Source organism: Ursus americanus, chromosome 12, assembly GCF_024610735.1.
Source record: "Ursus americanus isolate L20-20 chromosome 12, mUrsAme1.1.p, whole genome shotgun sequence".
NCBI classification, from domain to species: Eukaryota; Metazoa; Chordata; class Mammalia; order Carnivora; family Ursidae; genus Ursus; species Ursus americanus.
The window spans coordinates 13,434,460-13,450,607 of NC_142138.1; the positions used below are offsets into that span (position 1 = coordinate 13,434,460).

Consider the following 16,148-nt stretch of genomic DNA (forward strand, 5'->3'; position numbering starts at 1 on the left):
CCTTTCCAGCTAAGCAGGACAAGCTAGGTGTTGCAAAGGCCCGGACTGAAGATCAGAAGCAAGGTCGCAGAGCAGGCAGAGCAGAAATGCTACAGGGCCGGGCTGGCTCTCCACAGTTCCAGGCAGCCAGTGCTTTCCCTTTCTGTAGGTGCTTCTCCCCAGACCAAGAAGGGGTGCCTCTGGCAAACTGGCTGGCTCCCCATAGTTAGAAACCCCTGTGCTCCCGGGGCCACCCTCAGCTGCTCTGGCAGCCCTCCCCTCCCCTCCCACCACGATGGGGATAACAAAATGTGGGCATTCAGATACAGGAGAACGGACTGCAGTAAAAAAAAACAAAACAAAACAAAACAAAAAAAAACCCTAGGTGGTTTGCTATAGGAACCCTATTGTTCCAGAGGGAAGTTCTTTTGCCAAAGCTCTCCAGGAAGCCACGCTCCGTGATGCATTTTTCAGCTGTTGAGAGAAAAGGGTAGTTCCTGGGATGTTTCTTCAATGGTACTGGAAGCCAGGCCCTTAATCCTTGCAAAGCAGCAAGGAGCCAGCTTCCCTCAGAGGGACAGAATGTCTAGAGTCCTTCTTCCAAATAAAAACAGAAAAACTCCTCAACTTCGCCCTTACAACCTCTCAAAATGTGTGAATCAGGCAGAGAGGGAGAAGAAGGTAGCAAAGCTCAAAGTGGGGGGCGGGGGTTCAGGCCTTCTCTGCATCCCTCCTCCCCTCGTGGCCCTGCCCACCTGACCTCTCTATAGCAGTAAATTACAAAGCCCCCACTGTTCTCTCTGCCCATCCTCCCCACATCCTCCCTACCCACCCACCCCCACACATACATTTTTTTTAAGGGCGAAATGCCAAATAACATTATTCCCCTTCACCATGGTATTGCCATGAGAGCTGCCTGGTATGTTTGCCTGAAAATTGGAAGGTTTTCATGGAAATCTCGGCCTCCACTACAGCTCTCCCTTTGTGGAAATGGACTTGGAAAGAAATGGAAGGCCCCTAACTGGAACCTAATTGGGCAGACAAGAGCAGAGAGCAAGGCCCCTGGGATTGCTCGGAGGCCGGAGGAGTACCTGACTGTGCCTTTGGCTGCCTGGAACGGGCCCCTCCTGCAGCCGCTCGCCCCTGTGCACAATGTGGCTCTGTAATGGGCTGCCTCACCTCAGAGGACCAGAGGACGGACCCTAGTATGGAACTGCGGGGGGCGGGGGAGTGCTTGCCACGCATGTATTACCCACGGGTGCAAACAGGTATCCCCAGCGCAGTGAGGTCAAGGGCTGAAAACTGTTTCAGAGCCCCCCTGAATCCACCGAGCTCCAAGAAGAAAAATCAAAAATCAGTTTCTGGGTTTGGTCAGGTTTGGTGACTGGAAGGAGCAGACCTCGCATGAGTCCCTCCCTTCTCTGCTGTGGCAGTGTGACCCCGGACCAGTGAATTCTCAGGACTTCCTCGTCCTGAGATGGCAAAACAGGTCAGGCCGCGTGGAAGAGCTACGGTGAGGATTTCCAGAGCTGGGGTGGGGGTGGGGGGTGGCCCCCAGCTGGGCAGCGCACGGAGCGCACGCACTGGGGTTCTGAGCACGAGGGGAGGGGACAGGCTGCCGGGCGCAGGACCGGATCCGTGAGAAGTCACCTCTCCTAGCCTGCTCCCTGTACCGCTGAGAGCAAAACTGTGGATGTGGGCCCCGGCTTGTCCATCAAGATGACAGAATGGGTCTCGGGGAATTCATTATTCAACAAACCGGCCCTTCACAAATCCCATCCAAAGGAATGGTTTGATGCCTTTCAGTACACTGACCATACAAAATACTGAAAGACCAGCACACTTCAAAAGCCTCACAAAAACCCAGGCCTGGGTTTGGCAGGAGTTCCTCAGCCACTGGGTTTTTCTGTGTGTGGTTTACAATAACATGCAAGCCTGATGCCAACTCCTAATCTATTAAGGGACTGCCAATTAGCAGGGGGCTTAGAGCTGCAGGTTGGAGAACTGGGGAGCAGGTCTAATTAGGGTTCCGAATCATTGCTATCACCCCCTCTCAATCTGACACCAGGTACACTGGCCTATTGTTCTGCCTGTAACCTTTCTCAATATCTCAGCACGCTTTGTTGGTTTCAAGGTTCCAGGCCTGAAAGCTAGTGCTGATTTTCACGTCTGTCTTTAAGGGTAAAATTGGGCATGGAACAAGGTTCTTCTCTGGATAGTGACTTTCAGATTTGGCCAATCATCAAAATCATCAGGGGCACTCATTAAAAAACACATTCCGGGCACTACCCAGACCTGATTAATAGCTCAATCAGAATCCCCAGGACAAGGGCCCGAGAAGTCTCCATTTTCACAAGCCTTTGAAATGATTCTATTCCCAGGTGATTTGGGAGTCACTGCTCTAAAAAGTAAAAACGATTTCATTTTTGAATTCAAGGGCTTTAAAAAACATGGATGCATAATATACATAAAACGAAACTTATATGTACATCCAGCAAATCAACACCATTTTAAGCCACAGTGAATATCAAATGTTTGGGGCGCCTGGGCTCAGTCGGTTAAGTGTCTGCCTTCAGCTCAGGTCATGATCCCAGGGTCCTGGGATCGAGCCCCACATCGGGCTCCCTGCTCGGTGGGGAGCCCGCTTCTCGCTTTCCCTCTGCCTGCTGCTCCCCCTGCTTGTGCTCTCTCTCTTTCTGTCAAATAAATAAAACCTTTAAAAATACATATCAAATGTTTGCCGTTGTGCCTATTGTATGCTGGAGACAGGAAATACTGAGACGAATAAAACAGGGTTCCTGCCCTCAGAAGAGCTCCCTGTCTAGGAATGCAGCAACATCCCAGCAGAAGAGCCAGTCTTTCTAACCTAGGGATCCCCAGAGACTGCAAACCTACAGCTCTTCCCTCCTCCTTTCTCTTCTGCCTCATGGTGGACTTTGCTTTCCAGTATCTTTGCCAAGACGGCACCAAAAATGATTTCAGACACCCAACTTCAGAGGCCTATCTTAGAAGGGGAGAAAAAGCCGGAGAAACATATGGCTTCAAGATACAGGAGAAAATATGGGCCTTAGGACTGCCTAGACTGAAGACAGACACAGAGTGGGTCCCTGTGCAGCAGACAAAGCCTGGGGCTGGGTTTTGGAGCCCAAGCCTGGATAACTTTCTCCACTGAAAGTCCCTGTTCTTCTCTGAGCCTCCTTATCTAGAGAAGAGAGGGAACGGGACTATTTGGTCATATCCTAAAGCAGTGTAGCGTGAGCCTTCCCTGGGGCCTTCATCAAAGTTCACTGCTGAGTTTCAGAGGGAGATGTACAAACTCGAAGAACCAGAGCTCTCCAGAACACTCTCGCAAGAAAAGTGGGCCTAAATGATCTCTTGCCGGCTCTAAAATTATGTTTCACGTATACGGTTTTCAAACAAGACTCGTTTCTTAGCCGTCAGTAACAGTGTTTTCTATTTACCCTCTGCTGGATATACAGCAGAGACTCAACATAAAAACGTGTCTAGGGTTGAGAGTGGCGTGGCCAGGCCGTTTCACAAAGATGACTCTGGCAGCCATGTGGAGGACAGGCTGGAGCACAGCGCCCTGAGAACTCGAGCTCCCTGCTAACTGAGGTGTGACCAACCACCTTCCCGAGGAAAAGCCTTCTGCATTTTGTAGACACACCCCCATCAACCCTGAATAAGACGTATTAAGGCCTCCCACAGCCCTGACGCCACGCTAGGTCCTGGCCAGCACAACTCAAACAAACAGTGCCTGCTCTCCAGGAGAGTCTGGGGCTATTTCCCTTCTTGCTTTAAACACCTCTCTGAACCCGACCACTGCAGCCCCCCTGTTCAGACTCTCGGCTTATCTTAATACACAGCGCTGTTCAGGAACACGCCTCGTGTAGATGAGAAGCAAACGGCTCAAGAGGGCAGCCCATCTGTTGGCCGCGGAAGTACAACAGCCTGGTGTAGCTCTAAGCACGTGGATTTTGGAGTCAGACACACCTGGGTCTCATCTCCCCCCTTCACCACGTCCGTTCAGCTCACGGTGATGTGAGAGGAATGCGATCCTAGGAGCAAAGACGTTAGGACGATGCCTGGCACCCAGAAATGCTCGGTACTGTTACTATGACGACGACGATGGGATGGTGTGTCTTCTCCAGCAAGGACAGAGACAGGTGTTATCTTGGCCCACAAAGAAACCCATTGTTTACTTCATGCACCGTTACTGAATAGGTACCATGAAGGTCACCAAGGCTTTGGCTTTTTTATGAGACATGAGTGAGTGACACTGATTATCAGAAAAAACACAGGCTTGGGGGTCGACTCGATTTCCATTTGAAGTTTGGCTCTGCCACCCCTTTTTACTCCTATGACATGGGGCAAGCTGCGAGGGTCTTTAAGGCCATCTGCAGAAGGGAGCTAGCCAAGCCCACCTTGAGGGGTTTCTGTGAAACAGAGAGACACAGCACGATATATACAGTGCCCTCAATTCATGGGAGTGGCTCTTGTCACTCACGGTCTTCCCTACAAAAGATGTCAGCATGAAGAAAGGTGATGAGGGTAGCCCTTTGCCCCATGTGGGAGCTCTGCACTTCCTTTAAAGCAGCCCAGGGCAACAATATGTGTAGAGTTCTCTAAAATACCAGTGTCTTCTCAATGTTTGATTATATCCAGCTAAAGGAAAAGAGTGGGGATTTTCTTAGCATTTCGTGCTGGTCTGAATGGAATGTCCCTCGGGACTTCCTTGGACCTTCACTTCATATTGATAGTCTCCATCTCTATGGAGACGATTTGTTCACTTTCTCTTCATTCGCTTCTTTCCAATAAATATTTATTACGCTCCCACAATGAACAAAGGACAGACGTGAGAGCAACTGGGGATATATGCAGTGATTATAGGTCAAACCCTTTTTTAAAATTCCTGTGGGGAAGTTAAGAAAAAGCACAGGGGTCTGTCCGAGTGCACTCGGTGAAAAAGAGACACAGGTTTCCACGTGCTGCACAACCCCAGAGGTCACTACTTCCAGGCCTCAGTTTCAGCCAGGACTGAAACTCAGGGCCATTTCCACTCCTGCTTCGTGGAGAAGGCTGAGCAGGCCCCATGCAACCGCCTCTGCTCCAGCTTCAACAGGGCCTCGGACTTCTTGTGAACATCACACCCTAAGCACCACGGCCCGGCTGACTATGTCACCTGGGTATTGTTATACTGGTTCTAGCCTTCCCTGGGGCCTACTGGTGTGTATGCGACATTCACACCAAACTTGTCTCACGGAATTAGTAATAAGGAAACAGCAACACCCAAAGTGTGGGACATACTACGAAATAATTGGCCAGAACCCTTTGATAAACTCAATGTTATATTTATATAAAAGATGAGAATCCGTCGCAGATAAAGGAGACAGAAGAGATAATATCAAATATGGTGAGTGAAACTTGATTAGATCCTGGATCCAAAAAAATCTATAAAAGAGATATTGGCACAATTGTACAATTTTGAGTATGAACCATATATGGGATATTATTGAATACATGTTACTTTGGTTGTAAAAAAATGTGTGGGGGTTGTAGTTAGCACACACGCGTGTGTACACAGAGCTTGCCACAGTCGTGTGGGAGAAGAACAAAAAACTAAAGGGAATCTACATAAAAGCTAAGGAAACAAGATGAAAACTCATGAGCCATATGCAATATTGCTTGGTTTTACTGTGAAATGTGATCCAGCTGCCAGGGAATCATTGGGGGGCCCCAGAGCGTATAGGGAGCTGTGCTCCCCGGTACTTCAAATACGAATGGGACGACCTGTGCAACAGGCTTAACAAACACTTTAGAACAATGAAAAGGTTTAACAAAGCATAGTGCACTGTACTTCATTTTTAAATAACATGATTACACAGGTTTCAACTGGTCAAACGGTTAAATTTAGCAATTAATAACCATCATCAAACATTGTCTCACACTAATCAAATTCAGATCAAGGAAGTAATTTTTTTTCCTTTGTTCATGGGATTTTCGATTCCTGGGTAGAAAACAGGATGTGATGAGAATGCACATTTCAGAGTCACAGAAGCCTAAATCCAAAGCTCATGCTACCTGACTTGGGCCTCATTTTCCTTGCATATAAATGCAAAAAAAAATTCATAGTTGAAGTTCGAGCCCAAGGACCTCAGGGTGTGACCTGATTTGGAGATGGGGTCTTCACAGAGGTAATTAAGTTACAGTGATGTCCTTAGGGTAGACCCTATCCAGCATGACAAGTGACCTGCTACAATGGGGATATCTGGACGTAGAGACGCCCGCACAGGGCATACGGAGAGGACGCCATATTCACACGAAGACCGCCATCGTCAGCCAAGAAGCCAGACACCAAGCCAGACATGGAACACCTCTTCCCTCACGACCTTCAGAAGAAACCACCTTGCATCACTTTGACCTTGGACTTGTAGCCACTAGAGCTGTAAGAGAATGATTTCTGCCGTTTCGGCCACTCAGTTTGTGGCACTTGGTCACAGCCACTCTAGCAAGCAGGGGCAACGGTACCTACCCAGAGAGTTTTAATTTGGGGGAGCAAGGCAAGGAAAGCAAAAGGGAATGAAGAGAAATCTATGTGATTAAAGGGTAATCCTTAATTCTGGGTGACTGTACAGAGAAAGAACTTTAATTATGGCAATTAGTAGCAACACAGAAAATCGTATGAATGTGTATGTATGTATTTATACCTGAATAAGGGAAAGAAAATCAGTAACAATGACTAAAAGGAAATGCGCCAAATGGTAATAACATTTGGGTGAGGTCATAGATTATGGGTGATTTTCTCCCTTTTCCCAAATTTTGGGTAGTTTAAAACATCAGTGATAAAAAAACAAAGTCACAGATTTAGGGGGAAAAAAGGGGCTAAAAAGTTTATGCTAGTGTCAAAATACTTGGGTTTTTCTATTTTTTCAATCTTTACTGAACAACTTACATATAGTAGGCCCCGAGTTAGGCACGAGGAATATGGAAGTAAAAGGAGAGCATCCCTGCCTCAGATTTCACTGTCAGGGCTCTACGTAAACCAATATTTATCCTTTACACCTCTCCAAATACGTAGAGGAATGCAGTAGTCCTTCAAATTTCAATCTCCCGTGCAAAATGCTCTAATTCAAAGAGGGAAAGAAAAGTTGCCTGTGTGGTCCAGACATCTATAAACACACCAGAAACTTTTCTAAATGTCCTTATTCAATAAACCAATCAGCTATTATCTTCTCTGATTAAATCCAGTTGTCAAAAACACCACCTGTGAGTGCGAATCAAAGCGGGAGACTAGCCGTCCCTGCATCTCATGCCAACATTTAACTGATGTTAGGGTAACCTAACCTGTCTGCAGATTCAAGGCCCTGGCACCTCTGAATTCCAATGTGCTTGCAGTTGCTGGTGGAGCATGTCTGCAAAACTACTACAACAGCAGTTAACAGCCACATAAGCAATGCCAGGAGGCAGAGGCTGGATAAGCTTAGATCTTGACTCTCAAAAGCCACTCAGCAATGGCTACATTATTGATGCACATGGCGGGGGGGGGGGGGGGGCAGAGCATGCATTTAAGATCACTCATCTATGACAAACTGTCCCTTCTTGCTCACAGCTCGGAGTCCCATCTGTTCCAGAAAACTCAAGTTTTCCAAACCTGTGACCCAGAGTCACCACACCTCTTCTAGGTGACAGTCCCAGTTGACCCAGGCCCTCCCAGGATCAGTCCTGTGGTCAGTGGTTCTGCCAAACCCACTCATTTCCTTTTGTTGTTCCCATTGTTCTATTTCAACCCCCACCCCCTCCCCCAATCTTACCCAGCCGTCGACAGGAAGTGGGTCTTTACTGCTCATGGAAGTTTCGGCTTAGTAGGTACAGCTTTGATACAGAAAAATGAAGACTAGAATCTGCCAGAATTTATTTCCTCCTCCTTGACTGACATCCCTGAGTCTTCTCCATGCTATCACCCTTCTCTAACTCACCAGTCCCTGCAGGGCCCAATCTGCTGGTCGGTTTGCCGATACTAATCTGTGAAGGTGAGTGTGAGAAGCCTCACTTCGGGGAAGGTCAAATTTAAGAACCTGTTTGGGGGGGTGTGCAGGGAGGAGGGTCATGTGTCCGTGAACGCAGCGGTGGGTACTTATGAAGAAGGGCAGTCTTCTTCCCTTCAAATCTTCAAGCTCTGGTCAACTCAGGTTTGAGCTCCCTGAGCAGGAATCGTACCCTTTCGACTCCACAGCTCCTAGTAGACAGCAGGTGATCAGTAAATGTTGCATGAATAAATGGATGCATAAGTGAATTCATGAACATAGCTGCTTTGGGTCTTGAAAGAAAACCTTTGGTCTCAGGTCAGACAGCCTTGCTAGAATGGTCGCGTCTGCGTGTGCCTTCATGGACCATTTCCCTCTTCTGCTCAAAGACATAGAGAGTGGTAAGTCCACATTCTACAGGCACACGGATGAAGCTGACAGAGGAAAGATAACAGCTTCTGAAACCAACTTTCGAGGGTTTTGGAATAAACTTTCACTGCATGGAGAAAGTTTATACTTCCTCCATCGATCTCATAGTCCCTCTCCTCCTCGGCAAGTCCCGGGGCGCTGTTCCAATCCCACACTGCTCTGTGCTGAGGCCAAAGCCCCGTTTCCTGCCTCAAAAGGCCCTTTGTTTGGGCTCTCTCTCCAAATCAGCGTATCCTGAGCTTGACCCTCTTGCTTTTGAGAACTCTGATGCCTTGCCAGCAGGTTTGTGGTCCTAACAGCTTTCAAAAACCTCAATGTGAGGGCATGTCTATAGCTAAGAAACTCTTTTCACGGGAGGGGAGGGGGAGAGAGTAGTATTTTAAGAATTGCAAAAACAACTTCAAATTGACTCTTTAGTCTTTAATTGCTACCAGAAGACTGAGAACTTCTTGTTCTCTTGTATTTAATTAAGATGATAGTTTTAATCAACTTTAAATGATATTGGTTAATATGCTCGGCTTAATCTCTCAGGCAAGTTTTGCCTCAGAACACTGGAATGCATTAAAGACAAATCCCCAGCATGTGCTCTCCCAACTGGAAAACACCTTCCTTCGGCAAGAGCAGATGGAAAGGTAGCCCCATCTGGGTGGCTGACATAGGATTCTCTGGCAGGACTCCAGGGCTACTTTTCAAAGATCAGATAAACTACCACTAATCCATACTCTGTATACTACACATGCTATAAATCCAGGTAGCACTCTGTTACACGTTTATTTGTCCTGAAGCCTGCCGATTATCTGGGACAGATAAGTTTTGGGGGGCAGGGTAGAGACTAATGCGGAAGAGCCTACAGTCTGCCAGGCATCTTCTAATCTTGGGACAACCTCTAAGATAGGAATTATTGTCCCCATTTTGCAGATGAGGAAACTGAATTTCTGAGAGGTTCCGACCCCTGCCTCAGGCTGTGAGCTAGCAAAATGGCGGAGCCACGATCTGAGCCCAGAACTGCCCCCAAGACACATCCTTTTTCCACTGTGCCACACTGTTTCTTAGAGTAGAACACTTCAGGCAAGACTTAAGTTGGGGGAACTTGTTAGATGAATATCTTCATCTCTCCTCTTACGTTGAAATCCTCTGACAGGATTCAGGCACTCAATCCACAGTCAAGACTCCCAACTACTTAATTAAGCACTGTGCTACGTGCAGTCTTTCATATTTTACAGCATCAAGCACATCTTAAAGACCATCTAATTCAACAGCCCCATTATTTAGGTGAGGAATATTAGAACAACAGAACCTAAGTGCTCTGCTTAAGGTTGCTAACTAGTGCCAGAGCTGAGATGACTTGAGATCACAGAGGAGGAGGGGTGGGGTAGGGGGTGAAAGCACCCAAGGCAGATGTAGTGAGGGAGTGGGATGAGCAGAAACCAGCCATCAGAATGGATTCTTTTTCCCACAGGCAGAGAGGAAGGGGATGGTGCTTTGAAGAGGGAAGACATGATCAAAGGCCAGAAGGCAGACATCTGTCGGGTGTGTCTAGGAAACAACGAGAGCAATATGGCCGAAGGAGGATGTCAGGGAGAATACCTGTGCCTTCCAAATGAGGCTGGCAGGAACTCCAATCTGTTAACACTAGATGCCTCTGGGGATTAGAATTTAGAGGGCTAACGGGTGAGAGGGTTATTCCCTTTAAGCATAATCGTATTTTTGGAATTTTTTTTTACTATAAGAATATATTACTATGCTTTGGGATGTTGTGTTAAGGTTTAAAAGGCTTTGTAGATTACTGACACGTGGGGCCAATATCTGGTTTGCAGAATAACTAAATCCGTAGTACACAGGGATGCTTTAAAATATGGTACTTACTAAACAAATAAGTAAATAAAATATGGTACTTAACTGGATTTAAACTCGAACTTGCACCAGATAAGGGTTTTATTTCTTCTGGATTTACCCATTTTCCAAGATCGTTAACTTCTCTGAGCCTACTGTTGCCATTCATGAAACAGGGGTAGGCAGCGGGAAAACCTGATGGTCAGGTCCCCCCACCTCCTGCATTCTAAGATTCTTCTAAAGCATGGTCGTCAGTACTGGTCAGAGCTGGGACAGAAGAACCACTCTGCTGGCGGAATGCCCTATTTGACAACGGTGCCGAACAGCACTCTCCCGACTCGCCATCTGAACAACTGTGACATTACTGCTCTCAGCCTCCCAAATCAATTCTGCTTTGTCTGTAAGATGTCCTTGCTGCGCTTCTAGGCCTGGATCTACCACTGTCCACTCCAGAAGAGTCACGGGCCGGGACCCCACCCAGCTCATCATTAGATCCCGACACCAGGCACAGTACCTGGTACAGTAAAGATGCTTAAGGAATATTTGTTGAAATGACACATCATGACCACTTATTCTGGGGCTTTTAATAATAAAACTAATGAATATTATTAATAATGGTAATAATTACTTAACGACACGGTACCAAACATAGCTGATGCCATGTTACAATTGTAGGAAGACAGATTTCATATTAACATACTCTTTGAGGCCAACAGTCACAGACAGGGAAAGTTACCTGGCCAAGGTGACCCAGTAAGTCAGAAAGTTAGGCCATAAACCCAGATTTCTTATCACCAGCTTGGGCAACTTTTCTCTCTCTCTGAAGAACCCCACCTAAGGCAGGACCAGATGAGAAAACCCTCTCACTCTAAAAACAGCCCTAGCTTTTAAGGTAAGTTAAACTTTCTTTTTTTTTTTTTTGAATGGGAGCTATCATTGTTAGTACAAATTCAGTCTGTTGACCAAGTTCAGAACACTGTATGAGTACAAAGTTGAACTCAAAATTACTAACTGCATTTCATTTTGTTACATACCCAATTCTCTCAAGTTAGTCAGTACTTGATGGGCTGTTACAAACTCTAGCAGCAAAGGGTTTTCTTGGGTTTTTTTTCCATTCCATCACACTGCTTTGCAGAAGTACGTATTAAGTAGCCACTGTTTAGCTTTATAATTATACTTAATAATAATGTAGCTATTTATAGAAAGAAGACATACTGTGCCAGTGGCTACCTTACCATTGTGGTTGTAGAGGCAGCAGAAATGTTGTTTTTCATCTTGCTTCTTTTCTCTATTTTCTAAAATAAATTTTGTTGACATTTTCTTCAGTAAAAATTTTTTTGAGAGCATCTTTCTTCTTTTTTAATGTCTTATTTAAATTTGATTTAGTTAGCATATAGTATATTACTAGTTTCAGAGGTACAATTTCGTGATTCGTCAGTTGCATATAAAACCCAGTGCTCATTATATCAAGTGCCCTCCTTAATGTCCATCACCCAGTTACCCCACCCCACCCCGCATCCCCCATTTTCTTTAATAAAAATTTTTAAGCATCTGTTATATACCAGGAAGTCATATCCTATTAAGACGGAACTGTACGAAACTGAAAACAAACCAAAATTTTCCTCCTAAGAAAGATCAATACAAAGGGCCCAAAGAAGGTCTAATTCTGCCCAGAAGAAATCAGGAAAAGCTTCACAGAAGGGGCTGCACTTGAACTGAGTGAGTCTCGTGAGGTAAGTAGTACATATCAAATGAAGAGAAAGAATGACCGTGGGAGAGCACGTGGCTTGGCCACAAGATGGAGATGTCTGGGACAGGAGTATGAAGCAGCGGGGTAGAGGGGGGATGGCAAGCAAGGGAATGAGGAGCAGAAAAGGTTGGCTGGGGTCTGATTCTGAAGGATTTCAAATATATTTAAAAGTTTATTTTGTAATCAATGAGAGGTCATAAAAGTCCTGGTCTGAAGAGAAGGACCTATGTGATCAGAAATGCAGTTTTAAGAAATGACTCCTATAGATTTATTGCATAAAGTATATATGGGGGAGAGCAGACACTGTCACCTAGAAACAAAACCTCTAAAGAAATATTTTCAGCCACAGGTATGTGACAGCATGCACCTAAAATGAGAAATAGGGAGAATGCAGAAGAGAGAACAAATTCAGAAGATAAAAAAAAATACATATATTCATTGCACAACACAGACATGGCTTTACAGGCTAAAGCATTTTCCTATACATTTGTGACACCATACCCTAGGGTCTCAAGAGCTGTATGAGGTAGGCAGGGAATGAATCATCACCCCCACCATATCATTCCTATAGTAGCAATGATTTGCCAGGAGTCCCCCAGCCAATACAGCAAAGCAGGGAACAGAGCCCAAGACCAGCAAGGAGCTGCCTCCTAGACTCCATATTGGGAGTTTTTCATTTAATTTTCCACTCAAGACACCTGGCTGTGTTTTCTCCATCAACTGACTGTGTGTCTATCTCCTCATCTTCTCACCTGCCCCTTAAGGGCAGGCTCCACCTCTTGTAATTCTTGGTATCTCTTTCAGCCCTTGCATTTATCTCAATAAATACTGAAGGGTAGATAAGAGAGACAACGGGGTCCCAGGAATGTTCTCATCTGTAGTTTTGGTCAATAGCCAAGAATGCACTTTCCCATTGGGCTTGTGGGTATTTCCCATCCATCACTGACTGGTCCACAGTAGAGGAACAGCCCTTGCTATGAGTCTATGATCCGAGGTGCCTCTTGCCAGCTGCTTTGCTGCTCTGCATTCCAAGCGCGAAGGATCTGTACAAAATGGGTCTGCTCTGAGTCCTATTTAACTTTTCCATGGGTCTGTGTTTGTCAAAGCTTCATGCCAACTCTGTCAGAAAAAGAAACGCCACAGAACTTCTTTTAGGAAAAGGAGAAAAAGACCTACTTTATACACTTGCTCTCATGCTAATCACACCACCATTCAAATCCCAGATGAATAGGAAACCTACAAGAGCCTGGGAAATACATAGAGCCTGTAACCAAAGCGTGGGCTACTTCACTCAAAATGTTGCATTTCCCTGCCTTTTTAACTCCTTTGGGGAAGACTGATAAGATTCAGCAACAAGAGAAGGTGAAGCTGCTATCCCCCTGCAGAAATGTCCATCCGCTGCTGTATGAAATGGGCAAAATATTCTCCTGCCCTGGCCTGTCCTTCTCTCCTCACACTCTACACAAGCTGAGCTTCTCCCACCTATTTTCAATAAAAGTGGCTACAAGGCTTGAGTGACAAGCTCCAAGCCGATTCCGGCAGAGCACTTCCCCTGGAATCTTAGTAAATGATCTCTGCTGGTGATTAACTAGTTGAATTATTAATACAATGTGTCACCACCTACCAAAAGGAGTTGAGACAGGCATTGCTGACTAGGTTCAGAGAAAACGAAAATGAACTCCAACCTCCTCCTTCACAGGGTTGTTGTGAAATTCAAGTCAGTTAATAATGCCTGTAAAGCCCCTTGCGTTACTGCCTGCCAGGGAAAGATTCAGCAAAATTCATGCCCTTCCCCCTTCCAGCCTGAAGGTTTTGAGTCTAATCTCTGTCCTCCAGGAATTTTACAAAGCAACAGGCAAAACTAAAATGGGCAAAAGGCTTTAAATCCCAAATCACACTTGCAACACTTTACAAGGCCTGATAATTTCATTTCAAAACTTTCTGGCTGACTTGTTGGCTTCATAAGCTTATTATTGAAAATAGAAGTCAGTGCAAATTCCAATGCCAGTCTTCACTGCTGGAAGAAAGAGCAAAGGTGTTGACTGGTTCTTATCCCAGGCAGTCGACCACTTTCCAGCTGCAGGATCCCCAGCAAGCCACACGACCTCTCCAAAGGGCAATGGCTTCATCTGTAAAAATCAGTTCTAGCAGTATCTCCCCTTCGGCATTATACTATTTCATGCGACACATGGATATGCCTGACTATACCATAGGGCTCAAAAACGTTCTTTTCCTAGCCTTTTTCCAGTGGGCATTTGGAGAATGACAACCTGGGTGTAGAGGTATTTGTGTTTTGTTAGTTTTCAGGGTTTAGGCAGCTGGAGATCTAGAAGGAGAGAAACTGAGGCAAAAAAGCGTATTTACATTCTAATTCTCAGATGCACACATTATCGTTTGATGGAACTATTCACTGAAAGAGATTATTAATTAGTAATAACTGGATTCCACAGCTGAGGCCAGCAGAACCGCAAACATACAATTTAAGGCAAAATCGTAATTAAAGGTTCTTCAACCACCAATGGCCCTAGGAAAACTAAACCAAAAATCAAGATGGCTTATTTCCCTCATGGGATTGAAAGCACCCAGTATTTTTAATGTTTTGACCCCAGAAGTATATTTTAATTTCCCAGCCAGCCCCTGGGAATCATGCAATCACTCAATACCTACGATACAGATCTTCCGAAGCAATGGTTTACTAGGATGAGTGGAGCCCGTCATCCCTCCTGCCTAGTTATTGGAGTTGCTCTCTCCAAAGAGATTTAAGCGAGAAGCCCACGAAAAAACTCAGGTAAGTTGGTAACACCCTTGGAAAGATCTTAAAGATCTCAGCCTACCAAGAGTTCCTCCCTATCATCCTAGTATGTGTTGCTTCCAAAGACAGCACCACGCATTTAATCAAAATGTCCGTCGAGGCCAAGATGACGGCAAGACAAATGCAATGCTGAGAACTAACGTATTAGGCCATTCTTCCCCAGGAACCTACGGAGGCCAAATTGACCAAAACGGCTACTTTGGGCAAGTGTCTAATGAAATCCACTGTGCGGCTGACAAGCATTTCTGCCACTTCCTGTTAGTGGTTGCTAACTCCACAACAATGTGGGTCATTTGTGGGGAAGAGGCTACTAGCAGAAGTTCTAGTCACCACATTTAATGAAGCTGCTGCGCCCACAGCCACTAACCAGACAAGCTCACAATTTCTCCACGTGACCCAAAGGTTACATGAAACCACAAGGACAGCAGGTCAAGCCCATGGTACAAAAAAGGTCACTAATGGGGCGACTCATCACTACTGCCTGATGCGAGTGACAAAGGCCTAGTTCAAGCCCCTCTTCCCTCTAGGACATCTTCCCATGACACGGTGTCTTCCTCTCCTCTAAATTCACAGAACAGCTTATCTATTCCAGGATGTCCAACCTTTTCACCACCAAAGATACCTGCCGCTTCCTTCTTGACCTTCTGTGACGTCTGGAAGATGTCCTCATTTAGCAAGCAGACTATATTTTAAATCATTTCTCTCCTTCTGTTCATCTCCTTCTGTTCATCATAGAAAGTGCCAACCCCACCTCCTGACTAGTGGAGATAACCAGCAAGACCAGAGTGAGCGGACAGGTGTCCTTCCACGTTCAAATCACAGCCCCGAACCCAGCGCTCTGACCACTGCAGGCAGGGCTGATGCTCCGGGTTAGTCTAGACTAGTTGCACACTGGTAAACACACAGGTTAGCTACTTTTGAAGCGCTGAAAAGAGCATAAGATGCCCCAGAATTGCCCTAATACATCTTTACAGGTGCAGAGAGCCCAGGGTGAGAATCCCAAGTCTAATTCATTTTGGACAAATCATCACGTGCGACCAACCTGAGAGCCAGCACGCAGGGGTGTGGACAAAGGGGGCTTCAGAAGCACCCGGAGAACAAAAGCAGTAGAGCCTGGTGGTGAAGGATGGCCCGATGGGTCTGAAGGCTTAGGTCTTGCAACGTTGCAAAAGTCACTTGCCACAGAACCTCTGAGAAGTGATTTTTTAACCTCTCTGAACCTTCTTTCTATAAAACGGAGATAACGGTAACAAGGACGCCATCAGCTCAGTGGAGGATTAAAGGAGTGAATGAGTGCACACTGATCCCCCCAGTGAGAAGC

The 16,148-nt window shown here is 45.9% G+C and overlaps 1 protein-coding gene across 1 annotated transcript in view; it reads right to left on the reverse strand.

Annotated features, from left to right (window-relative positions):
- The window catches only part of PLPP3 (phospholipid phosphatase 3), an 82,790-nt gene that overhangs the window by 53,199 nt on the left and 13,443 nt on the right, over window positions 1–16,148 (reverse strand). The gene's annotated exons all lie outside the window — the stretch shown is intronic.